Here is a 26,306-nt window from a genome sequence, read left to right as displayed (position 1 = left end):
TGATGTGTCCACGTTGTGTTTTGGGCCATTTCCTGTCGCGAGTGCTAGGCCTACCCACACAAGTGAGGTATCATTTATATCGGGAGACGTGGGGGAACGCTGGGTGGAAGGAAATTTGTGGCTCCTCTCAGATTCCAGAACTTTCTGCCACAGAAATGTGAGGAACATGTGTTTTTTTTAGCCAAATTTTGAGGTTTGCAAAGGATTCTGGGTAACAGAACCTGGTCCCAGCCACACAAGTCACCCCATCTTGGATTCCCCTAGGTCTCTAGTTTTCAGAAATGCACAGGTTTGGTAGGTTTCCCTAGGTGGCGGCTGAGCTACAGGCCAAAATCCACAGGTAGGCACTTTGCTAAAAACAGGTCTGTTTTCTGTGATGTGTCCACGTTGCGCTTTGGGGCGTTTCCTGTCGTGGGCACTAGGCCTACCCACACAAGTGAGGTATCATTTTTATCGGGAGACGTGGGGGAACGCTGGGTGGAAGGAAATTTGTGGCTCCTCTCAGATTCCAGAACTTTCTGCCACAGAAATGTGAGGAACATGTGTTTTTTTAGCCAAATTTTGAGGTTTGCAAAGGATTCTGGGTAACAGAACCTGGTCCCAGCCACACAAGTCACCCCATCTTGGATTCCCCTACGTCTCTAGTTTTCAGAAATGCACAGGTTTGGTAGGTTTCCCTAGGTGGCGGCTGAGCTACAGGCGAAAATCCACAGGTAGGCACTTTGCTAAAAACAGGTCTGTTTTCTGTGATGTGTCCACGTTGCGCTTTGGGGCGTTTCCTGTCGCGGGCGCTAGGCCTACCCACACAAGTGAGGTATAATTTTTATAGGGAGACGTGGGGGAACGCTGGGTGGAAGGAAATTTGTGGCTCCTCTCAGATTCCAGAACTTTCTGCCACAGAAATGTGAGGAACATGTGTTTTTTTTGCCACATTTTGAGGTTTGCAAAGGATTCTGGGTAACAGAACCTGGTCCCAGCCACACAAGTCACCCCATCTTGGATTCCCCTAGGTCTCTAGTTTTCAGAAATGCACAGGTTTGGTAGGTTTCCCTAGGTGGCGGCTGAGCTACAGGCCAAAATCTACAGGTAGGCACTTTGCAAAAACCACCTCTGTTTTCCTTCAAAAATTTGGCTGTGTCCACGTTGCGCTTTGGGGCGTTTCCTGTCGCGGGCGCTAGGCCTACCCACACAAGTGAGGTATCATTTTTATCAGGAGACGTGGGGGAACGCTGGGTGGAAGGAAATTTGTGGCTCCTCTCAGATTCCAGAACTTTCTGCCACAGAAATGTGAGGAACATGTGTTTTTTTAGCCAAATTTTGAAGTTTGCAAAGGATTCTGGGTAACAGAACCTGGTCCCAGCCACACAAGTCACCCCATCTTGGATTCCCCTAGGTCTCTAGTTTTCAGAAATGCACAGGTTTGGTAGGTTTCCCTAGGTGGCGGCTGAGCTACAGGCCAAAATCTACAGGTAGGCACTTTGCTAAAAACAGGTCTGTTTTCTGTGATGTGTCCACGTTGCGCTTTGGGGCGTCTCCTGTCGCGGGCGCTAGGCCTACCCACACAAGTGAGGTATCATTTTTATCGGGAGACGTGGAGGAACGCTGGGTGGAAGGAAATGTGTGGCTCCTCTCAGATTCCAGAACTTTCTGCCACAGAAATGTGAGGAACATGTGTTTTTTTAGCCAAATTTTGAGGTTTGCAAAGGATTCTGGGTAACAGAACCTGGTCCCAGCCACACAAGTCACCCCATCTTGGATTCCCCTAGGTCTCTAGTTTTCAGAAATGCACAGGTTTGGTAGGTTTCCCTAGGTGGCGGCTGAGCTACAGGCCAAAATCTACAGGTAGGCACTTTGCTAAAAACAGGTCTGTTTTCTGTGATGTGTCCACGTTGTGTTTTGGGGCGTATCCTGTTGCGGGCGCTAGGCCTACCCACACAAGTGAGGTATTATTTTTATCGGGAGACTTGGGGGAACATAGAATAGCAAAACAAGTGTTATTGCCCCTTGTCTTTCTCTACATTTTTCCCTTCCAAATGTAAGACAGTGTGTAAAAAAGACATCTATTTGAGAAATGCCCTGTAATTCACATGCTAGTATGGGCACCCTGGAATTCAGAGATGTGCAAATAACCACTGCTTCTCAACACCTTATCTTGTGCCCATTTTGGAAATACAAAGGTTTTCTTGATAGCTATTTTTTTTTCTTTATATTTCAGCAAATGAATTGCTGTGTACCCGGCATAGAATGAAAACCCACTGCAGGGTGCAGGTCATTTATTGGCTCTGGGTACCTAGAGTTCTTGATGAACCTACAAGCCCTATATATCCCCGCAACCAGAAGAGTCCAGCAGACGTAACGGTATATTGCTTTCGAAAATCTGACATTGAAGGAAAAAATTACAGAGTAAAACTTAGAGAAAAATGGATGTTTTTTTCACCTCAATTTCAATATTTTTCGTTATCAGTTGTTATTTTCTGTAGGAAACCCTGGTAGGATCTACACAAATTACCCCTTGCTGAATTCAGAATTTTGTCTACTTTTCAGAAATGTTGCGGTTTCTGGGATCCAGCATTGGTTTCATGCCCATTTCTGTCACTGACTGCAAGGAGGCTGAAAGCACAAAAAATCGTAAAAATGGGGTATGTCCCAGTAAAATGCCAGAATTGTGTTGAAAAATTGGGTTTTCTGATTCAAGTCTGCCTGTTCCTGAAAGCTGGGAAGCTGGTGATTTTATCACCGCAAACCTTTGTTGATGCCCTTTTCAGGGAAAAAACCACAAGCCTTCTTCTGCAGCCCATTTTTCAATTTTTTTTTAAAAAAACGAAATTTTCACTGTTTTTTGGCGAATTTCTTGGCCTCCTTCTGGGGAACCCACAAAGTCTGGGTACCTCTAGAATCCCTAGGATGTTGGAAAAAAAGGACGCAAATTTGGCGTGGGTAGCTTACGTGAACAAAAAGTTATGAGGGCCTAAGCGCGAACTGCTCCAAATAGCCAAAAAAAGGCTCGGCACAGGAGGGGGAAAAGGCCTGGCAGCGAAGGGGTTAAGGAGAGAGCACAAGCACTGTAGTGCTGCGTCCCAAAGTCAGCAAAAAAAGAAGGGTGGAAGGCAAAAGGTTAGGGAGAAAACCACACCAAGGATGCCAGGTCCAACATCCTGGAAATGCTGAGAATAGTTTTTACCCAGTGCATCAGAACATTATAGAGATTTTTGTTGATGATCAGTGGGTTTCATGCACAGAGGAGACATCAGAGAAACTGGTATTACTTTAATCTACTCTGCCTATATAGCAATCACAATATGGATGAAGCAAACTGTTGTCATCTAGGCTGGATATGATTACCAGCGCTATGAATAGGGGCGGTATGGCTCATTCAATTTAAATGCATATAATGAGTTGAAACTTGATCATTCAGTTCTGACTCTGCTTGTCTGTGCCCTATTTTTGCACGTTTGCAGTTCCTTGGTGAAAGGCAACATGTCTGTAAAAATTCTGCAAATAAAATATTGCAAAGTTGAAACACACGCAGCATTAGGTCATTGCAAGGGCATTTTTTCAAAATCTCAACACAAAGCAAAAGTTCACAACAAAAAAGCTTTGACTGGAGATTGTTCCTGTAGAAATGTTATTTTTGCAGTAGAATTTGCTAGCAACAAAGCAGGTGTTCAAAATTTTTGCAAACTAAAATTTGCTGTTTTGTTTTGCATCTTTTTTAAACCTTGACTATTGGTGAAGCTGAATAAAGATGGAAAACAAGTTTAAAAAAAAAAAACAATGAAGTTGTCAAAAATTCTTCGCAAAGTTCACACACTCTTAATAGCCACACTTCAAACATAGACTAGCTGTCACCCGGAAATTCAGTTTTTATGACCTTGAGAATGAAGCAATATTCTTATACTTAAGGTCATTTTTGAACTCCGATGGGCAATTAACACAGTGTGGGTAAATTACATTATTTGGTTTGGGCTATATTATTTTCAATGAGATAGTTGGGAGGATGGTTTACTTTAATCTTTGATAGATGAGAGTATGCGCGTAGCAAATCTATTCCTTGTCTGGTCCATACTGGGAAGCCTAGTGTATACTGATGACTGATTTATTGAAAAGTATGATAACTATAGTAGGTTGCATTCTTGTGCCAAATTTCTGATTAGATTTTTGAGGTGGAGTCGTCTATTAAACAGGACAAGACCGTATTTTCCCTAGGCGTTCATCCTGCTGCGCTTATCTAATGGGTAAATTAGGGATAGCGCAAGACTAGGGTTTTAACAATATTTCATTACATTGAGTACCTTTGGGACTGGAAATTAAAATAATTAAACTGTACATTTACAGTAGGGCTTAAAAGCAATTTGAAATACATTGGTTAGGTGAAGTTAGATCCAAGCTCAGACTCAATGCACTGCAGGCATTTTCAATGGAGAAAAAGAAAATCAAGAGGCAATTAAATTTATGTTCTGGCAAAATATGACTTCTCCATTTTCTTTTCCTTCTGGTACAGAATAGAAAACTGTTAATAGGTAATGGGAGTGAGAGGTCATGGTCTTCATGTGAGCTGTGACCCTGCCTTATGGACTTATCCACCTGAAGCAATTGGTTTACCTTAATAAGTTGGACCTGAATAGCAGTAAGAGAAAAACAAATCTCATAATGAATTATCTTTAATTTCTTTCTTTATTTTTAAAAAATCAAAAAATAAAGAAGATTGGTAAGAGAAGTCTTGAGGGATAAGGGATACAACTTCATGCTGACTAATGAAGGCCAGAAGTTGTTCTGAGTAGACCAGCGGAAAATTTGCTTTCAAAACTGGAACAATTTTCAGCTCAAACCTTTTTAAAGGGCACCACTGGGTAGTGTTGTCTATCAGGCTGAAAATATAGCTGTCACCATACAATGTGAAAGGTGTTGCATGTTCAAAAACATTACAAGGGAGGCTTCGTTATGGATATGGCAGATCTCAAGCTGTACTATTGAGCATCACAAATTATGATCATCAATATTTAGCTATGTGGGGGATTAAATGACCTGGCCTACCAGGGGTAGTAATCTCTCCTAGAATTGGACAATATTAATGGAATCCTACAGGGCGTCCCCATATCACAGTACCTTCTAGAGATTATGAAAGTAGTATTCCTGATTTGGCATTCAGCACTACGCATGACTGTATGGGTCTTCAGATTGACACAAAAGGCTCTGCTATGGTAGGGGGAATGGCTGGAACACGCCACCCAACCACAGAGATTCAGCAAGTGGGACACAATGGGTATCATGACCGGGGGGGATGTCTGGCACGGCTCACACATGAAATCATTCCAGAAACCTACAGCTTTACTATGCCCTGACTAGCCATATGGTTGTAATACTAGACCCCCCAGAATATAGCCTACTTAAGGCCAAAGTTATGTTGTGATCCCTCCAACTCATTTAACCAAGCTACGACCCAAGATTTGCCAAACTCTAACTAAATTAGTAGTTAAGTTACATTTAGTCGATTAAGGCAATGATGCTTAGCCTCTAGGCAGACTGGTATGTGCCTTTAAACTGTGGGAATCATTCAGCTCCAGTAGGCAACTGAAAGTATTGCCCAGTGCTACTACTATTATCTTAGAAGGAGATAGTTCATAATATTCTTAGTGGCAGTCCACTAGTGTGACTAGGCATGTCATGCCCTATGTAGCAATGCTGCACTGGACATATAAAGGCATATGATTTAGCAGAACACGTGGGCCTAGGGCCTGTTTAGAGGTACTCCGGCCAAGTAAAAGTTCAAAGTACAAGAACTCCAAATAAAAATGAAAGAAACAAAAGAAACCCTAAATATTTTCATTTTCTCACAAGATTTTATTTGATAATACAAAAGTGAATAACTAAAGGGATAGCTTTGAGAATTAAAACTATCACAAAATACTGTTAACTAATATGTTTTCTTTATTAGGCATTTTATATACCTATGTAGAAATATATATAATTATTGGGCTGTTCTGGTATTTGAACTCTAGACCATAGTCAATTCACCTCAAAATGGGAGCAAAAATTGACATTTCTTATAGAGGGCTTACATCGGTGGTCTTTTATAAACCAGGTTGGATTAAAAAATATATATTTTAGAGAAACCATATGAAACATTTCAGGTTTTGGGCAGTTATTAGGTTTTGAGTCAGAGATCACAAGACCTTTGTTGGTTTTGAAGGCTTGTGTTCCTCATACAGATCAGTAGTAGTCCATAAACATCACAAAACTGTTAAGCTATAAGATGCAATATACTTCTTTTCTAGATATCCCATTATGTGGTACTAAAACCAAATCAAACTAGCATCAGGAGCAGGTCTCTGGAGTGGCACAGAAAAAGTATACGCATCACACAAAACAATAAATTTTTCTATTTTTCCAGTATTGAAATTACCAAGGAAGGTGAGCCTGCATAGCTGTGATTGAAACGTTTCAGTTTGAAATCTGGCAGGATTGACTCCTTAGTGAGATGCTAAACACCAAGGGCCCGATTCGCAAAGGTAAACTTAGACGTTTGGTCCAAACTTAGACAAAATGTCAAAGTTTACAACTTTAGGAATTCACAAAGGCCATTTAAGAGTAGCATCTTTAGGTCCGTATTCAGGGCAGACCCGCCCGGAATGGGGAGCTAAAGATACAATTAGAGAGCTAGAGTAGCAAGAGTATCCCTTTTCCCTTTACATAGTCACTGGAGGTAAGGGAGAAGAGGGTGCTGCAGCATTTCCCAATAATAATCATGCTGTAGTTTGGAAGGTAAATGAGCATTAATACAGTTTTTACCTTGTCACATTTGCCTCGTATACAGAGGTCAAAAGTCAGGCTATGTCTTCTGGCAAATTGCTGCTTATTCTTTTCATAAGAAGATTAGCATTTACTTTTCTTTCTCGGACTGCAAAGTGAGAGATCTGTGTAAAGGAACTCTGACGATCTTGCTGGGGAACAGGGAGTGTGAAAGGAAAGGCTGTAAGGTGTCCTCATTCTCTAATACAACAACATTGAAATACCTGTAAATGAACTGGACATCTATTTTAATATATATCAGCAGTTAGGAATTCACAAATGAAGCACTTTTTGTAATTCTGAAGTATGATGGAAACAAAGATTTTAATAGGCTCAAAACAAAACAAGACACTCAACTTGGTGATGTCTGGAATACAAATATTCACGTAAACCCAACTTCCACGCATTATCATTTGCACACTATATAGTTTTATCAGTAAAACTGTACATCTGTGAAAATTCACTGGTCATTTCAATGGATATGGTACTGTCTGTAAATGACAGTGGATACCACACAATGCTTTGGTAATATATTTGTAACAGTTAGCTGCAAAATGTAACACCGGTTTAGTGATCTGAGAGGCATGCCTATATTTTCTTTAATTTATGGAGTTCCCCTATTTTTGTGAACAGGCAACTGTCCTGGGACGTTAATTCCGACAGTTGAAATGCTGCAGTAGACATGTAATCAGGGAGTCTCCTGTTCTGTGAAATTGAGGGAGAGGCAGACAGCTAAACAAGCCTTCTTGCTGGGTGCCAGCATGCTTGAAAGAAATGTAAATGTGCACAACTGGTTAATCCGCAAATGTAAAGGGGGCTTGGAAGCTGCTATTGACACAGATTTATTCTTTATGAGTGGTATTGCATGGGAGTTACTGGCTGAGCTGTGAAGTGTGTGTTTTAAAGGACAGTTGTACCACAAATCTCTCAGTTTTAGGGCAAATTAGAGTATGCCTCAGAGTGGCCATGGTTGACACCTTTGGAATCCAGACACATCACCCTATACTACTACTACTGTTTCAATATGTTTACAGTTCTCAGTGAGATCTGAATACCCTGCCTTGGAATCATATAATGCCTTAAGGACTGGGCACTGTCTTGGCTTGGTAAAAACACACAGCTTTAAAAGAGCACATGGAATTGAGGGCCAGTTAAGGGTTAGGAGTCAACAGCAATAGTCAAAATTCCAGAAGGCAAATTAATGTTTTCACAGGCAATGAATAAACATATTTACAATTGCTAGTTGCTTGGTTTAAGCAAGATGAAGTTGAACTAGGCAAAATATTTGAAAGGTGACTGAGTTCTTCTTTTAAAATGTTTTTTTTTAACGTTTTAGGACTAAAAAACTGTCTGGTGAATACCACCTTGGATGCAGCGGTTCCGCAAGAACACTTGGAGGTAAATATGGAAGGGAGTGGTTCAAATATCAACATGCTTGCTTTAAAACCATTTGTCATGAACAAGTTGCCCTTTTTTGTGTTTGGTTATGATAATTAATTTGACACAAGACCACTGAATTGTAGGAAATCATTTAGCCAGCTGTAAAGATGCTGCAGGGGTTGTGGAGGCTTGTCAGAAAAAAAGCTTAGTGCACCAGTGTGCTTCCTTCCATGGTTTTTAATGGAAAGAGTGTGTATTCTGTGCTGTTTGATATCTTGGTTGTTATTTTGATTTCCAACATACACATTCACCCTGTCTAGCTTGATTGTTAGTAGAAATGATTATATTTTGCACTGCTTGTTGAAAAACATTCAACAGAGCAATGTGTTTGGCATGTTCTCATTAGTCACAGTGGTGCACCACTACAGAAAACTACATTGTCCAATTATTACCTTACTTAAAGAAGAGTCTTTCGTAACTTTCTATAGCCCTATAGCCTGCTGCCAAGGATTATGCCGGTATTCAAAAGCCCTGAACCTGACCCATAATGAGGGAGAGGGCCTTTAACAGTCAGTATCACCCAAAGCAGAACAGCGATAAGGCTATTACAACTTTTGATTCACTAAAAGCAAAATGTACTGGATCAATAAGGGAAAAATAGAAAGCTTGTACCAACCATTATTTACCCTGAGCCACTTCATTGTCATTAATGGATCTCTCAACATACCAATGTTCTAATTTTGTTTAGCCTCTTCGCTGCCAGGCCCTTTCCCCATCAGGTGGCAGGCCTTTTTTTGGCTATTTGGGGCGGTTTGCGGTTAGGCCCTCATAACTTTTTGTCCACATAAGCTACCCACGCCACGTTTGTGTCCTGATTCTAGAGGTACCAAGAGTTTGTGGGTCCCACTGGAGGAGACCAAGGAATTAGCCAAAATACAGCACAAAGTTAGTTTTAAAAAAACAAATGGTAAAAAGGGCTGCAGAAGAAGGCTTGTTTTTATCCCCTTAAAATGGCATCATGGTTTGCGGTGCTAAAATCACCATCTTCCCAGTTTTCAGGAACAGGCAGACGTGAATCAGAAAAACACATTTTCAACACAATTTTGACATTGTACTGGGACATTTTATGTTTTTTTGCGCTTTTAGCCTCCTTCAGTTAGTGACAGAAATGAGTGTGAAACCAAAGCTGGATCCTGGGAATCTAAACATTCTTGAAAAGTAGACAAAAATCTGAATTCAGCAAGGGTCATTTGTGTATTCCTACAGAGAATAACAGCTAAAATAAAAAAATATTGAAATTGAGGTGAGAAAATCAGCCGTTTCTCTCCACATCTTACTCTGAAACTTTTCCTGTCATGTCAGATTTTCAAAAGCAATAAACCATTACATCTGCTAGACTCTTCTGGTTGCAGCAATATATAGGGCTTGTAGTTTCATCAAGATCCCTAGGTACCCAGAGCCGATAAAGGAGCTGCACCTTGCAATGGGTTTTCATTGAATACAGGGTATACAGTAATTCAAAGAGTGAAAAATCGGTATCAAGGAAACCTTTGTATTTCTAAATGGGCACAAGATAAGGTGTTGAGAAGCAGTGGTTATTTGCACATCTCTGAATTCCGGGGTCCCCATATTAGCATGTGAATTACAGGGCATTTCTCAAATAGATGTCTTTTTTACACACTGTCTTTCATTTGAAAGGACAAAACGTAGAGAAAGACAAGGGTCAATAACACTTATTCTTCTATTCTGTGTTCCCCCAAGTCTGCCGATAAAAACAGTACTTCACTTGTCAGGGTATGCACGCAACATGGACACATCACATTTTTCCATTGAAATCTGACGTGTTTTTTGGAAAGTGCCTAGCTGTGGATTTTGGCCTCTAGCTCAGCCGGCACCTAGAGAAACCTAACAAACCTGTGCATTTTTTAAAACTAGACACCAGGGGAATCCAAGATGGAGTGACCTGTGGGGCTCTCACCAGGTTCTGTTACCCAGAATCCTTTGCAAACCTCAAAAGTTGGCCCAAAAAACTTTTTCTTCACATTTTGGTGACAGAAAGTTCTGGAATCTGAGAGGAGCCACAAATTTCCTTCCACCCAGCATTTCCCCATGTCTCCCGATAAAAATTATACCTCACTTGTGTGGGTGGCCCAAGTTCCTGCAACAGAAGAAGGCCAAAAACATGGAGAGAGTGAGGGGATAGCACAGCGAGTTGATAAACACATATTTTACTTTTATGCATTTTTAGGCTGACTCTGCTTTGGGAGCCACACAAATGAGGTAACATTTTACTTGGGAGACAGGGAGGAACCCTGGGTGGTAGGAAAGTTGTGCAGGAGCGGTGATCCTACAAAGAAAAGTGAGGAAAATATGCTTTTTTGAGCACATTTTGAGGCTTGCGGAGGAGTCTGGGTAAGAAAATGTTGCCGGATCCACGCAAGCCACACCCCCCTGGACTCCTTGGGGTGTCTAGTTTTAAAAAATGTCTGGGTTTGGTAGGTTTCCCTAGATAAAGGCCACACCCGGGACCAAAAACGTAGGTGCCCCCCCCCAAAAACACAGGTAGTTTTGTAATAGATAATTTTGATGTGTCCAAGTACTTCTGTGATGTTCCAAACGTTAATATTGTGAAAAGCAACGCACTTAGGTTATTTTAAAAAGTCCCCTCACCCACCAACCAAGTTGCTGGCATGCTTCATCATCGGGGTCCCACCCGAGACACCTAGCGTGTCACGGCTGTGCTGCGATGTCTGATTACAGCAAAGCAGGTTTTGTCATTTTTACCACACATACTGGTTGGATTTGCCACCAGGGTGAGTGATGGTTCAGTAGATCAAATTTTATTAACAAGAGATTTCACAAAAATGAAATGCACTGTTAATAACAGAAAGACCAAAAAACTGAACCAATGACTCACAGCTCATGAGCTGTAAAGCCACAACAAGGCACCAACCGCTTTACAGTCTATTCACACACCTTTCATACATGACATGCACAAGACCATTCACGTGGCCAGCCACAGGCCCAGCACATTACAACACTCGCATCGATAGACAGCACCACTCAAGGGTCCACTACGTTCATACACCCACATGCCTGATACAGCAATCACACCAGCTGATGTTAGTGTGTGGAGTGGTGTTCGGCTGGCAGTGCCAGCCAAGAGCCACCCGACCCACAGCGCCACCCCACCCACAGCGCCAGCCAAGTGCCACCCCACACACACTGCCAGCCAAGCACTATTCCACACACACAGCCAACTAAGCACCACCCTAAACACACTGCCAGCCAAGCGCCACCCCACGCACACTGCCAACCAAGCACCACTCCACGCACACCGCCAGCCAAGTGTCACCCCAAACACACCACCAGCAAAGTGCCACCCCATGCAGACCATCAGCCAGGTGCCACTCCACACACACTGCCAGCCAAGCGCCACTCTGTGCACACTGCCATCACTTTTTTTGTTTTTAAACAACAAAGAAAACACTAACTAATTATAAATAAGTACAAAACTACAAACACAAAAGCTCTAACTGAATACATGACAGTAATGCCAACAGTGAAACTGAACATATGAAGATATAAAACGTCAGTTTACGCTCACTGTAATTCTCAGTAATTCTTCTGTGTGTGGTAACTCCTGAAACAGCCACCCACAGACAGTCCAGGCTTTGAAGGACAATCCGGGCAGTACATCCAGCTTTCCCTCCGGATACCTCTTCGGGCACAGACTCTACATTTCTTAGCAGGAAAGTCTTTTTTCGGAGTGGGAGGAATCTCATAAGGAAAGTGTCAATCTTTCAATCTAGCATCCTCCTCCACAACTGCTACTCTAGGAACTCTTGCATGATCCACCATAACAAGGCTCTCTATCACTGACTCATGAAATTTAACAAATGTCATCCTTGACTCAGAGGGACAATCCTTGAACACAAAAAAAAGCATTAAAAGTTGCTAGATTAAACAAATTAATAGCCAACTTTTTATACCACACGTAAGACTTACAGCAGTCTAGGGTTCCAACCTCTGATCTACTCTAGCAACACCACCCATAAGCTTATTGTAATCTAAAATGCTCACAGGTTTGCGCACTTCAGCAATTTGACCCCAAACAGCCACAGGTGAAGTACTCTCATCATGGATGGTAGTTAGCATGTACATTTCCCTCCTGTCTACAAATTTCAGAGCTAGCAGCTCATCATTCCGCAAGGCACTGCACTGTCCCCTCTCAACTCCCTTGGATAGCCTTTCCGGTGAGAGCGGATTTTGCCACAAGCAACAGTGTCCACTCTGAACAATGCCTTGAACAGCTGAACTACAGTGTAGAAGTTATCTACCTACAAATGGTGACCTTTGTTAAACAGTTGTCTACCAAGTTCCCACACAATTTTCTTACTAACTCCAAATGTGGGTGGACAACCAGGAGGGGTCAATACTGGAATCCCTCCTAGTGAAGACCCATGAATTATAAATATATCCTGTACTACTTTCAGACAGAATATACAATTTAATTCCATACTGTGCCCTCTTGCTAAGAATGCACTGCCTAAAAACCGAACAACCCTGGAACATGGACCTCTGAAAAACCGACCTACAAAATGATCAAGGACAGGCCTAATCTTAAAAAGACGGTCACAATCAGGATGATCTTGTGGCAAGGCTAAAGCATTGTCAACAAAATGCAGCATCTGAAGAAGAAGCAAATACCGATTACAAGTCATGGTTGCAGGAAATTTAGCCGTTGTCATCAAGGGACTAGAAGACCAATAAGAAGCGAGCGACGACTTCCTTATCAACCCCATCAAAAAGTTAAACCCAAGAACTTTTTCATCTCTTCCAGATTTGTGGGAATCCATTGGGTAGCTCCAGACTGAGGCCTAAGTCTGGTAGCTTGATCCTCAAATACTGCTCCGCATACAAATTAGCCTGCTCAACAAGCTCTTCCAAAAATACATTGTTTATAAACAACTCAAAGAAATTGACAGGCAAAAGGTTTTGCGTATTTACTCTACATCCTTGGAGACCAGTAAAGGCAGGCAACTGTAGCTGCTCCATGTTTGGGGCAACCCAGGTGCCAGGTCTTCCAATGGAAAGCCTTTCAGCCACTCGCTGCAGCACCACTGGCACATCAGTGCCGTCCTCTAAAACATGCCCTTCATCTACACTGAGAATGGCTTCCTCATCAGAAGACTCCTCTCGGGCAGAAAACTCACTGCCAGAATCTCTCTGTTCCTCCTCTGCCTCAGATGCAGAGTCCGTTTCATAATCATGGTCAGAAGATGACTGAAAAAGCTTGCCAACAACCTGCTGAGAGGTCACTCTGCGGCTAGCCATGATCCTTTCTAAGAAATGCAACTTGACAAATGCGCCAACAACAACCAGCACTGTCTAAAATAAGTAATAAACAAATTGTGGCTTTATCACAAAGAGTTATGTACTCAAAAACTATACCACTCACTTGCCTGAAAAAGCTAGACTCACCAGCAACTACTCTGCACAGACACAGCAATCATCAATGATATCTCACTAAAAAGAAAAAAGAAAAATCTAAGGACAAATTCACACACAATCCTTCTTTTAGTACACCACCTACAAAGATGTCATTCATGCATGGCAACAATACTCCTTTGGAGTAAATGTACTTACCTAAAACATGCAACTATGCAAACCGCAGGTCAACCACTGCCAAAACTGCAACAGGCCACAGCAAAGGAAGCAAAAGGTTTGAACTAGAACAAAAAAGAGAAATACACTGTTATAATCACAAATGCAAATACTTCCCAGTTGACAAACGCCCCACCACCAATCATTTTGAAATTTTCCCTGCTGTCTAGTGGTCTCCGGGGGCAGATGGGCCTAAAATAACTAGGCTGATCTGCCCCCAAGGGGGCAGAAATGACCACCAGTACTGTGCTGAATCCCTTGCCCAAGGGGCCACCCCTTCCACGCAAAGCACATACACAAGATCCCTGGTGCAAAGTGGATTCTACCCCCCTTGAGGGCAGATGGGCCTAAAAAAAAAAAGAAATAGGTCGAAGTGCCCACCAGTGTTTTACTCCCTTTGCGAGAGTGACCTTTCCCAAGGGTACACCCCACACACACAAAAGAAACAAAGCGCAAAACATCCCTGGCATCATTGTGGCTTCTGCTCCCCCCACCCCGGGGGCAGATTGATTTAAAAATAATCCTCCGATCTGCCCCAAAGGGGGGCAGAAACAGCAAAAACATAATGCCCCTTTAGGGAGGTGAACCTTGCCCAAGGGGCCGCCCCCCCACACAAAAAATGCACACAAACAAAATCCCTGGTGCCTAGTGGATTCTGCCCCCCTTGGGGGAAGATGGGCCCAAAAACAAATAGGCTCAACTGCCAAACAGTGTTTTTCCCCCTGTTGAGGGGTGGGGGGGGCAAGAAGGCACTCCCACACAGCAAAAAAAAACGAAGCACACAACATCCCTGACGTCATTGTGGCTTCTATCCGCCTGGGGGCAGATCGATTTAAAAATAATAAGCCAATCTGCCCCCAAGGGGGGCAGAAAAGGTGTAAAAGCATTAAGCCCCCTTAGGGAGGTGACCCTTGCCCAAGAAGCCGCCCACCACACAAAAAGCACATACACTCATACACATTCAAACAAAATACCTGGTGCCTAGTGGATTCAGGGGGCAGATTGACCTAAAAAAAAAAAAAAAAGACTGATCTGCCCCCAAGGGGGGCAGTACTGCCCAGAAGTCTTTTTCCCCTTTTGGGGGGCGACCCTTGCCCAAGGGTGTGCCCCTACACAAAACAAACAAACCACACAACATCCCTGGTGTTGTTGTGGCTTCTACCCCTGGGGGCAGATCGGCTTAAAAGTAATGAGCGCATTAAACATTATGCCCCCTTTGGGAAGCGACTCTTGCCCAAGGGGCTGCCCCCATACAAAAAACACATACACCCACAAACAAAATCCCTGTTGCCGAGTGGATTCTGCCCCCCTTAGTGGCAGATGGGCCAATAAAAATAGACCGATCTGCCCCAGAGGGGGGCAGAACTGCCCAACAGTGTGTTTACCCCTTTGAGGGGGCAACCCTTGCCCAAGGGGCTGCCCCCCAACTCCAAAAAAAAAAAAACGCACAACATTCCTGGTGTCGTCGTGGCTTCTACCCCCCAGAGGGAAGATTGGCTTAAAAAAAATGAGCCGATCTGGCCCCAAGGGGGGCAGAAACAGCATAAAACATTATGCCCCATTAAGGAGGCGACCCTTACCCAAGAGGCCGCCCACCCACACAAAAAACACATACACTCATACACATTCAAACAAAATACCTGGTGCCTAGTGGATTCAGGGGGAAGATTGGCCTAAAAAAAAAATACACTGATCTGCCCGAAGTCTTTTTCCCCTTTTGAGGGGCAACCCTTGCCCAAGGGTCTGCCCCTACACAAAACAAACAAACCGCACAACATCCCTGGTGTTGTTGTGGCTTCTACCCCTGGGGGCAGATCGGCTTAAAAATAATGAGCCAATCTGCCCCCACGGGGGCAGATACAGCATTAAACATTATGCCCCCTTGGGGGAGTGGCCCTTGCCCGAGGGGCCGCTGCCCCACACAAAAAACACACACACGCACACAAACAAAATCCCTGGTGCCTAGTGGACATTCCTGCTGCCCCATTGCACCACAATTCCCCTTCCAGCCCTGCCCTGGAGGCAGTGGGAGGGAGGCCTTTGGGTGGAGCACTAGTGCTTCCCCCGAGGGCTAGGTGCAGGACGTAATGGTTACGTCCTGGGCACCCGAGCAGTGCTTCCCAGGACGTAACCATTACGTCCAAGGCACCCGAGGGGTTAAAGAGCGGGTACCACAGTGGGAACAAGATTTCAGCAGTTAGACCAGGCACTTGAGAGTGAGCCAGGAGGGCCTGGTATATCCCATAGAGCAGTAACATCCTTTATGCACCTGTATAAGTGTTTAAGCTGTGCTGAAAAGAGGTTTTTGTTTATTTAATAGTTTTATGAAGTAGCGCCCATTATCTTTCCACCACTTCAGAGGGTTATCATAATACCACAGTCTGTACAATGATAGAAGGGGTAAGTTTGAGCACAGGCAGTGAAGGGTAGTTTCCAAAGCTAATATTCTTTAGCCGCAGCTAATCTCACAAAATTACTACAGCGAATCAATGAACATTTATCACTAAATATAGATATAGGTTTTAACTATAATCTTAAATTAGTAAAGAATTAGAAATATATTTATCTGTCTATTCAAAAATAAAAAGTTATTTTTCAAGAAACGAATACAAATGAGAGTTATATTTCAAGACATATGTACGTAGAAGTTATGTGTTTTTCATAGCACTTTGAAGCATTTGGTGGCGTGTGGTGCAATATATAAATATAATGAAATTTAAACAATGAGAGTAGAATTAATTGCAAGATCGTATCATTAGGAAAAATGAAAATGTAAAGTGAACCATGTCCACTTAATTTATATAATGTGCATGTATATATGCTTATGAGTAAGCATGCATGTTCTATAATATAGGGTGTTAATAACCTATTTACATAGGGCTATGTGTAACTTGAAAGACACTGGTTTAATTCCAGTAGGTCCAGCACTTTGATTGTTCTGGACAAGTCAACAGCATTTGACACTATTGGCCATATGATTTGAGTGTGTGTAATGGTCATGGTGTGGGTTCTGGTTATTTCACAAAGCCTCTCCTCATGTATTACATTACCCTCTTTTCTGAAGAGGACTGTTGCCTTGCTGTTGCCCTGCTGTCTTGCTGCTCTCTTGCTGTGCTGCAGAAGTGCTCTCCAAGGGCTTGAATAGAGCTTGTCTCCTGTTCTCTGAAGTCTCAGGACCAAAAAGACTTCTCTCCTGCAGCTGAAGCAGGTGTGAGCTAGGCACACACACCTGCTCTATGCCAGGATAACATTGCTGGTAAGAGTGCGCTTTTCAAAATTACATAACATAGCAATAGTAAAAATCCACATGCCATGCATGATAATTTCAAATTAGTCTTGATTTAGCATACCATACCTACATTCAGCATTAGTAAAAATCTGCAGGCCATGCATGAAATTTGCAAACTTCTCTTGACATTCTAGTTTTAAGGTCTATATTTTCACATGCCATACCCAACTTGCACCTTGCTACATCCCTTGTAGATTTAACACAAATGTTATTTAAATGGATATTAAAGCCACATCTAAAAAGTATGCAATCAAAAGTGGTCAAATAATAGGAAAAATTATAATTCTTAATATCAGCCAATGAAACTATAAATCAACCATTGGGCTGCAATTTATTTACAAAGCTCTTAGTTCATTGTATTTCACTCCAACATAAAGATAGCCAAAAGGCAGTGTAGAACATATATTACATATAAATCAACATATAAACAAACAAACAAATGATAAATTCAATAAAGCATATGGTCCTTCGCTCCTCTCCTTGTTTCCACCTTGTGTGATTATCTCAACTATTTATGCCATAAATCCACTTCAAAGAGATGATTGCGTTGTCTAACACATCTTTATATCCTCTTTATTGTCATCCTTATTTAGAGAAAGATGTGTTTCAAAAATCCTTATAGGACATATATATTTTCCCGCATAGATATGTGGTACAATATAAGGAGTAGGATTGAGGGTGTGTGGATGACATACTCATCCTCTTCAGCTAAGTGGCCATGAGTCACCTGTACGTCATCATCAGCATTACTCCCTGTGGAAGCACGGCCGTGGCTGCAGGAGCTAGTGGCTGCAAAATATAAAAACCTTGTGTTATTTGTTAATATGTTGTCCCGTTTACAAAGGCATTTAAGAGTACGGAAAGTAGTACTGATTTACATACTTTTACATGTCTTTGTGAAACGTCCTTGTCCCCTGTAGGAGTTGGTAAGATTGCAAAATAGCACAGGCATTTCTGTTTCTGTTAGGTTTCGATATATTCACATTGTTTGGCTGATTCACAAAGGAATGAGTATGTATGAGAGTAATACCAATGGATTACTTTACATACTCCAAATTACCTTTGTTATTAGCCCCAGGGTCACTGTTCCTGTATTTTGCACTACTTCTTTGCAGTACATGTTGTAGTGTTACCTTCAGAAGCTATTATCCAAGGTGGATAACACGGTAGAGGTGGAAAGTAAAACAGTGTTGGGAAGCAACTGCTCAATGAAGCAACCCTCCCACTCTCCACATAATCTAGGGGTGGAAGGGTCAGTAAAGGGCCCATCTGAGCCACCCAAGCACTCCATACTGCATTACACTTTACCGGACATTACTCCAGTAGACTTGCCCGTTGTTCACCCTAGTAAAAAATAAAGATCCTTTGACCCCTGTTATCTAGCTTTCTTCAGCTAAGAAAATTCCAATGTCTTTCTTTTGAAGTACTCCCATTAAACTATCATCTTTAGCTTTCAATCCACACAACTTAATTTTAATTCCTCTGACCATCTACCTATGGATTATATCCAAAACTCAGGAGCTCTTCACTGTTTGGAGTGAAGTGTATCCTCAATCTTGAACTTATTTAAAAAAATAACTGTCAATGCTGACCACATTCTCTATATATTGAACATAATATTTAGAGTTACCAACAAAAGGTGATGTAATGTTGGGATGAAACATAGGTGAAGCATGTTTGTTTAAGAGAGTCTACAGAGGTTGGCATCCAAGACTGTTATCTATCGTTGAAGGCCCCTGACAATGGTTGTAAGAAAGATGTGAGAGTTTCTGAAACTGAAATAGTAATTCTTCATCGAGGATCTTTTTATAATTCCAGGCCCTTGTCATAAGGAAAATAGCAGGTCTACTCCAAACGTCTTCACTCTTCTTTTCCCATTTTCAATAAAAAATTGTGAGTTTCCTAAATCTAATTTATCATCTGGATCAACAATAGTAAAAAAAGTTGTAAAAACCAGAGAACTAACAGAAAATGTTAAAGGATAAGAGAAAAGGGAGCAAGTGAAATAAGATTTGCATCCAAGGATATCTCACCCAATCACATATCAGATACTCCTGTGGATATTCCAGAACTCTCATGAATTAATCAAATAACTCTGATTAAGGCTTTAACTTCCCACAAAGTGTTGTTGGACGTTGCAGAGTATGACTCTACACACAAGCAGATTCTTTGTACATTAAATCAGGCTCTCCAAATTCCACTCTGGACCGAAAGGCTAAAGTTTTCAATTCTAATTTGATCTTTTGGTTACCCAGTGATCATGTCCCACACGATCGCATTGTGTTGAACCGGAAATGAAAAATGTTCCTTTGACTTTTGATTTTGCTGTATTGTTTGATGATGACATTGCTTTCTGGATCATTCTTTGTTATAATAGTGTATGTCAGAAATAGGACCTCTAAGGACGTAGAGGAATAACAATATCTAATTAGTGCAATTACTGCACTATACCATCACTTTTATGTCATGCCATGCAAGTGGAGAGATCACAATACTATTGAACATTAAATATTCTTGGTACGATAAATCCTATAGTCACTGTTAGACCTGCCAGCCTTAGGACGACCTTCCCCACAGTTTTTACTTTACTGTTCTATATTTTTCTGATCTCATTTTGGCCTTAGGACTCTGTGCACTTTACCATTGCTAACCAGTGCTAAACATGGTAACATTCGTTTCTCTATTTAATTTACTTGTGAGCCCCTGAAAAGTTGTACTACATGTTCCCAGGCCTTGTAAATTAGATGCTACTAGGGGGCCTGCAGCACTGATTCTGCCACTCACTTAAGAAGCCTGCCATTGCAGCCTGTGTGTGCTGTTTTAAACTGCCATTTGACCTGGCAAAATCAACCTTTTTGCAAGGTCCAAAGCCTCTTTTTTAGTATCTTTACACCACCTTTAGGTTAGACACCAAAAGCCCAGAGGGCAGGGTGCTATGAATTTAAAAAGTAGGACATGTACTTTTAAGTTTTACTTGTCCTGATAAAAATCTTAAATTCATTTTCGCTATTGCAAGGCCTACCTATAGGATGACATTGTCATTGCCTTGTTATATTTGATAAGGATAGCTTTCCAACAGGAATAGGTAAATGGATGATGTTTGGTGTCTTTGGAATTGTAATCAACAATCCTCTTTTATGGTAAAATCAGATTTTGAATTGCAACTTTGAAAAGGCAACTTTCAGAAAGTTGCCATTTTCTGGTCTTAGCAATTTAGTGGCTGCAGCCTAGCTCTGGGCCACATAACTGGGTGCAGTTGGTGTTTGTGTATTCCTCCTAGACAGCCACGCACAATAGAGAGCTTAGGTGTGCCTGGTTGGGCCATCACTGGCAGGATGGGAGGGTGGTGCTGGGTACAGCCCTACTTAGACCTGAATACACTGTGTCCTGCCTTCACACAAAGGATTCATACCCCCTCTAGTTAAACTGGAGACAGGGCAGGGGAGACAAGACACCTGAGCACTTAAAAGGGAATCCTCTAGATGTTTCTCCCACTTCAAAGAAGGTACCAGGTACAAATATTGGACATCAGACACAAACTCTTCAGTACACTTCTGTACTTCTGGAAGACTCTGCCAGGAAGGACAGCTGTGCTTCTGAAATTACTACTATTCTACTATTCTGCTGAACTGCTGCCCGACGGGCTGCTGTCTTCTGTGCTGATCTTCTGCTGGAGGCCCTGGATGAGAGGGACTGGACCAGCAACCCTTGTCTTGGACAAACAGAATGACTTAAAAACCTAGTCTTTTGTAAACAAGCACCTGGACTCTGCAAGTGAGGTCTTTCCTGCAAAGTGGTGCCACACCACTCTTGCACCTTTGGAAGTAGGCCTGAATGTGCTCTGGTAACCCATTTGTGGATCCAGTAGAGCTAGCACATTGCCTCTGCTGCAAGGACTCTCCCAGCGCAAGGACTTAACAGTCACCTCACAGCCCGCAGCGTTATTGAAACTGCTGTTGCGTGATGCATCCCCATTAGAGGCCCTCGCATCGCAAGCCCTATAGTGATGGCACCTCGATGGGGCCTCTGACGATGAAGGACTCTGCATGACAAGTCCTTCTACTCTTCAGAAGCAGGTAGTGCGCTATGCATCCTTGATGTAGGACTTCACATTGCAAGCTCCCCACGTCGATGGCCTCCACGGCAATGACTCAGGACCTCATGTCGCAGCCTCACAGCTTCTCGGAATGAATGCACATGTCTCCTACCCAGACATCACCTCGGCTGTGCGACACATCCTCAACATGGGACCTTACAACGCCCGCAACCAGGATTTAAGTTTAAGGTACACTTGTTCAGTGTTCCTAACTGGATCCAGTAGCTACCTCGCTCTCCATCGCAGTCAGCCTGCCCTTTTGACTTTGTCCCTGTTTAGCGCGACCAGATATCTATAGTTGACACTTGTGCTTTTTGGCACTATATTCAGTTAAATATTTGCATATCTCCGGTTTCACTGACTGCATTTTGGTTGTTTTGGTGCCAAACTAACAGAGGGTTGCGCACAGAATAGTTGAGGGTTTGCTTGTAACTTCACCCTGACAAAGAATGTGGTTTCTGCTTGAGTATGTTTTCTCCCCCTCAGCCAGAAACCCAATTCCTCACAGTCACCCTTCAAATTTATTACAATGTATATTGTTCAGTTGGAAGGGTGATGAGAACCTTGTGACAGATCTTTACCTTCTTGCAAGTCTTTATGTTCCCCCAGGATCGAAATTTAATTTTCTTATAAAACCTTTGTTTCATTTTACTTCTCAAGTAGCTAAAAAAAGAAAACGCTAATAAATTAATTATTGAGATGGATTGTACCACTAAGGTATCCAACCATGCCTTAAGGCTGTTTGCTAATGGAGAAAGGGAGGACGTTTTAAATATTCTATTAGAAATTGAGTTTCTGGTTGGCAGAGGTATGAATGCTGTCCATGCAGGAACCACAATCCTATTCAGGGTAAGTCAGATAAACACCATAATTTAACCTCCGCTCACCCTCTGGTAGCTTGGCACAAAGCAGGCAGGCTTAACGTCAGAGGTAATATGTAAAGTATTTGTGCAACACTTCAAACAGTAAAACTGTGAAAATACTACACAAAAAGACACCACACCTGGTTAGTAAAATAGAGCTTAATTCTATGAGCTAAGCAAGACCAAAATGACAAACATCCAAAAAGTATAAGTCAAAATATGTATTTTAAAAGATTCAAATGTAATACAGTGTTTAAGAGCAGAAAGCACCAACTGGTGATATCTGGTAACACTAGACCTGGTTAAATCCAAATGTACAGGCCAACCGTGATAGAGTTGAAGTACAGTCCTGGACAAGTGCAATTGAAGTTTTGCCTTCCCAAGAATTGAGCAAAGAGTCCCATTCACAGGGAAGAATTTCGCCAGGAGCAAGGAGAGCGTTGCTGGTCCCCAACCACAAAGAGTTGGCTGGGAGTGGTGGTCGGGCAGACTGGAACATTGTTTCAAGCAGGTATGCTTGCTGTGCGGAGAGCAAACTTGCAGTGGCCTGTGCTGATTCTTCATGCGAGCAGTGTGGTTCCGGTGTGCAAGCAGGCCCATTCGTGGGAGCCAAAAAATTATTTTAGGAGCCAGAAAATACTTCCAAGGACCCAGGACTGGAGAGGCACCTCTTGGGGGACAGAAGTTGGTTGAAGTGGGGTCTAGGAACTGTAGCAGGTGGGTTGGAAGTTTTTTGTGTCCCTGAGACTTCAGGAAAGAGGAGGCAAGTCAGTACGTTTTTGGAGTCACTTTGGTTCTGGGTTCGAGGGATTCAGGTCCACTCCTTCTCACTACAAGGCAAGGAGGGCAGAAGGTCAACAGAGCAGGAGTCCAGCAGAGTATCCCCAGGTCCAGAAGTGTACTGAGTTGGTGGTGGCTGAAGTCCAATTCTTTTACCCAGTGGGGCCTTTGAAGGGGGGGAAGACTTCAAAAAGAGGACTTTGAAGTGCACAGAGTCCCTGCATTTCCTGCCGTGGCACCAGACTCCCTACAGGGTATCATGAAGCCCTTTGTGTGGGATCAGGACACAGCCCATTCAGGTGTGTCAGCTCCTCCCTCCCATCCTGCCCAGGAAGACCCATCTGACTGTGGATGGCCCATCAGTCACACCTAACCTCACTTTGTGTGTGGCTGTCTGCACTACACAACACACCACCTACACATTATTATCCACTGCCATTCCAACACAACACAACACGTACATGCTTAAAACACACACTGCTATACATCCATGACACAACATACACACACCATTGACACTTCACCCACACATGACACAACCACAACCAACGCAACTACACAATCTTCCCCAACACATGCACTCACATTATCACAACTACACACTCACCTGATTGTCACATACAACCAAACATCCAGAACAACAGCAGGCCCATATGGAAATGGCACACAAGCTGACACAACCACATCACCCAATGCACCTCCCTCCACCTCACCTAGCCAATCCAATTGCACACACACATACACTTACTGACACAAACAGAACTGGCAGCACAACATTACAGGTACAGATCCCCTTACAGTGCACACACATGGACATAATTTACAAGTGTGACTGTGACATTATTGTGGTGCCAGCATTCAGTTGGCAATAAATACTTACACCGTAACCCCTTCTGTGCCCAGGGTGTAATGGTTACGTCCTCTGCAGCAGCGCTGCTGTACCAAGGATGTAACCATTACGCCCTGGGTACTGACCCACGGGGAAATCGCTGGTGCTCCCCCTTTGGGCCACTCACCCACAGGCCTCCACGGGGATGGCAACGGATACCTTGCGCCACCACCCCTGTTCCCCCATAGCGATCTGATGACATCAACACGCGCACAGCACGCCCACTTCCTCACAGCAGGGAATGATATGTGGTGTGTTTTATGTGGCTCCCACAGGGTTTACTTACCTAAAAGCACTTGTCAATGGTTGATTTATCAATAATATTTAGGGGTTTTATTTCATAAAGTCATTGGTAAATAAAGCTTTTTTTTGTTTAACCATTTACCTACCCTTAAGCCAAATCCAACCAGTATGCCTGAGATGGACTAGTGGGTGGGTATGCAATAATGTTTTGGTGTCTATCCTTGCTTTTTACCATCCATGCGTACTCTCTCCGTAGTGAACACAGTGCCATCACATCTTTTTAGAAACTAGTCATTAAGGGAATAATATGTGGTGTGTTTTGTGTGGATCCCACAAGGTTTACCTACCTAGAAGCATTATTAAATGGTTTATTCATATTTGCGGATTGGCAGACTGGAGTGGGGCTTCCATCCACGGTCAGCCGGAGGCCTCAACCGGTGCCCGGTCATAGCTTCCCCACCCATCCAGGCCCAGTCATAGCTTCCAGACCCAGCCAGGGCAGACCCAGCCAGAGGCACTGAATACTCAGAACTGACACTGGGAAGAAGTTTGTGTACCTTTTTGACTACTTGAAGTCTGTGTTTTTTTTTTGTTGTTTTTTTTTGTTCATCTTCATGCAAGGGAACAACTGGAAATCTTACCATACTCTGAGCTCCATAACTCTGGGTAGAAGGAGTGAATTTGCCCCCTTGAACCTGAAAAACTCAAAATGTTGAAAATATCACTAAAACTGGTGCTGTGAGGCTAGAAAGGGGCCAGAGGCACTGAAGGCTCAGAACTGACACTGGGAAGGAGCTTGTATACCTTTTTGATCATGTGGAGTCTTTTTTTTGTTCACCTCCATCTAAGGGAAAACCCTGAAATCTTACCCAGCTTGGAGCTTCATAGCCCTGGGTAGAAGGAGTGACTTTGCCTCTTGAACCAGAAAAACTCCAAATGTCACTAAAACTAGTCTTGGGAGGCTAGAAAGGGGCCAGAGGCACTGAACTGACATTGGGAAGGAGTTTGTATATCTTTTGGACCAGGTGGCATGTTTTTTTTTTTTTGTTCACTTCCATCTAAGGGAAAAACCTGATATCTTAACTGACTTGGAGCTCTATAGCCCTGGGTAGGAGTGGCTTTGCCCCCTTGAATCAGGAAAACTCAAAATGATGAAAATATCACTAAAACTGGTGCTGGGAGCCTAGAAAGGGGCTAGAGGTACTGAAGGCTCGGAACTGACATTATGAAGGGGTTTGTATACCTCTTGGACCATGTGGCGTGTTATTATTTTTGTTCACTTCCATCTAAGGGAAAAACCTGAAATCTTACCCGACTTGGAGCTCCATAGCCCTGGGTTAAAGGGAGTGACTTTGCTGCCTTGAACCAGATAAACTCAAAATGATGAAAATATCACTAAAACTAGTGCTGGGAGCCTAGAAAGGGGACAGAGGCACTGAAGGCTCAGAACTGACATTGGGAAGGGGTTTGTATACCTGTTGGACCATGTGGCATGTTTTTTTTGTTCACTTCCATCTAAGGGAAAATCCTGAAATCATGCCGACTTGGAGTTTTGTAGCCTTGGGTGGGAGGAGTGACTTTGCCCTCTTGAACTAAAAAATCTAAAAATGACTAAAGTATCACTAAAACAGGTGCTAGAAATGTGCCAGAGGCCTTCATTCAGGTCTAGTCACTACTCTAGGCCTGAACCTGGTGGGGGAGAACAAGAGTACTCTCCGGTCTGCAGCAACCCTGCTCTGTGTAGTGACTGCCTTCACCATACCGTGGGCTCAGGGTGCTGCCTTTGGGCGGGTGTCTACCACCTTTCTGGAGCTTGAGCACAGGGAGACCAGGAGGCTTAAGCCTACACCCTCTCCCCACTGGCCTTCCCATCTTCCTCGACTGCTAAGCCCCAGCAAAATGGGGGCTTCCAGAACCCGGGTGGAGGCAAGAGTCTTGAGTTAGCCCATTGTCGCATTGGCTCTCATTATCCTAAATGAGACTACTGGATTTCTAGGTAGCAGGATCGTTCACAGTGTGTGGGACTGAGTCTGACCCACTGGGAAGGACCTCCGTCACCCTAAATCCGGTTTTGCTCCGGCTAACTAGCAGTGCCTCATCTCTCCCAAGGGGAAGGAATGATTGGGCAGCCGAGCGCATGACATCTTTGGAACTTCTCAGGGAAGTCGTGGTCACTCAGATCCAAACCAGCTTTCTCATTTACAGTATGATCTCATATACAAATCACAAAGGCAGTTTAAGTTTTATATATTGTTTTAATAAAACGACTGCATTTTAGATATTAGGGCGTGAGCCGCAATAACCAGAATC

General features: G+C 43.0%; 1 long non-coding RNA gene across 1 annotated transcript in view; it reads left to right on the top strand.

The window, feature by feature from the left end:
* Positions 1 to 26,306, top strand: part of LOC138257652 (uncharacterized) — a 1,190,164-nt gene that overhangs the window by 705,122 nt on the left and 458,736 nt on the right. The window contains exon 4 of the long non-coding RNA XR_011198404.1: positions 8,126 to 8,187. This is a non-coding gene — a long non-coding RNA (uncharacterized lncRNA). The remainder of the gene's footprint in view (positions 1 to 8,125; positions 8,188 to 26,306) is intronic.

The sequence above is a fragment of the Pleurodeles waltl genome, chromosome 1_1, assembly GCF_031143425.1.
Source record: "Pleurodeles waltl isolate 20211129_DDA chromosome 1_1, aPleWal1.hap1.20221129, whole genome shotgun sequence".
Lineage (NCBI taxonomy): Eukaryota > Metazoa > Chordata > Amphibia > Caudata > Salamandridae > Pleurodeles > Pleurodeles waltl.
The sequence above is the reverse complement of the archived record's forward strand: the minus strand, read 5'-3'. Positions and strand labels throughout refer to the sequence as shown.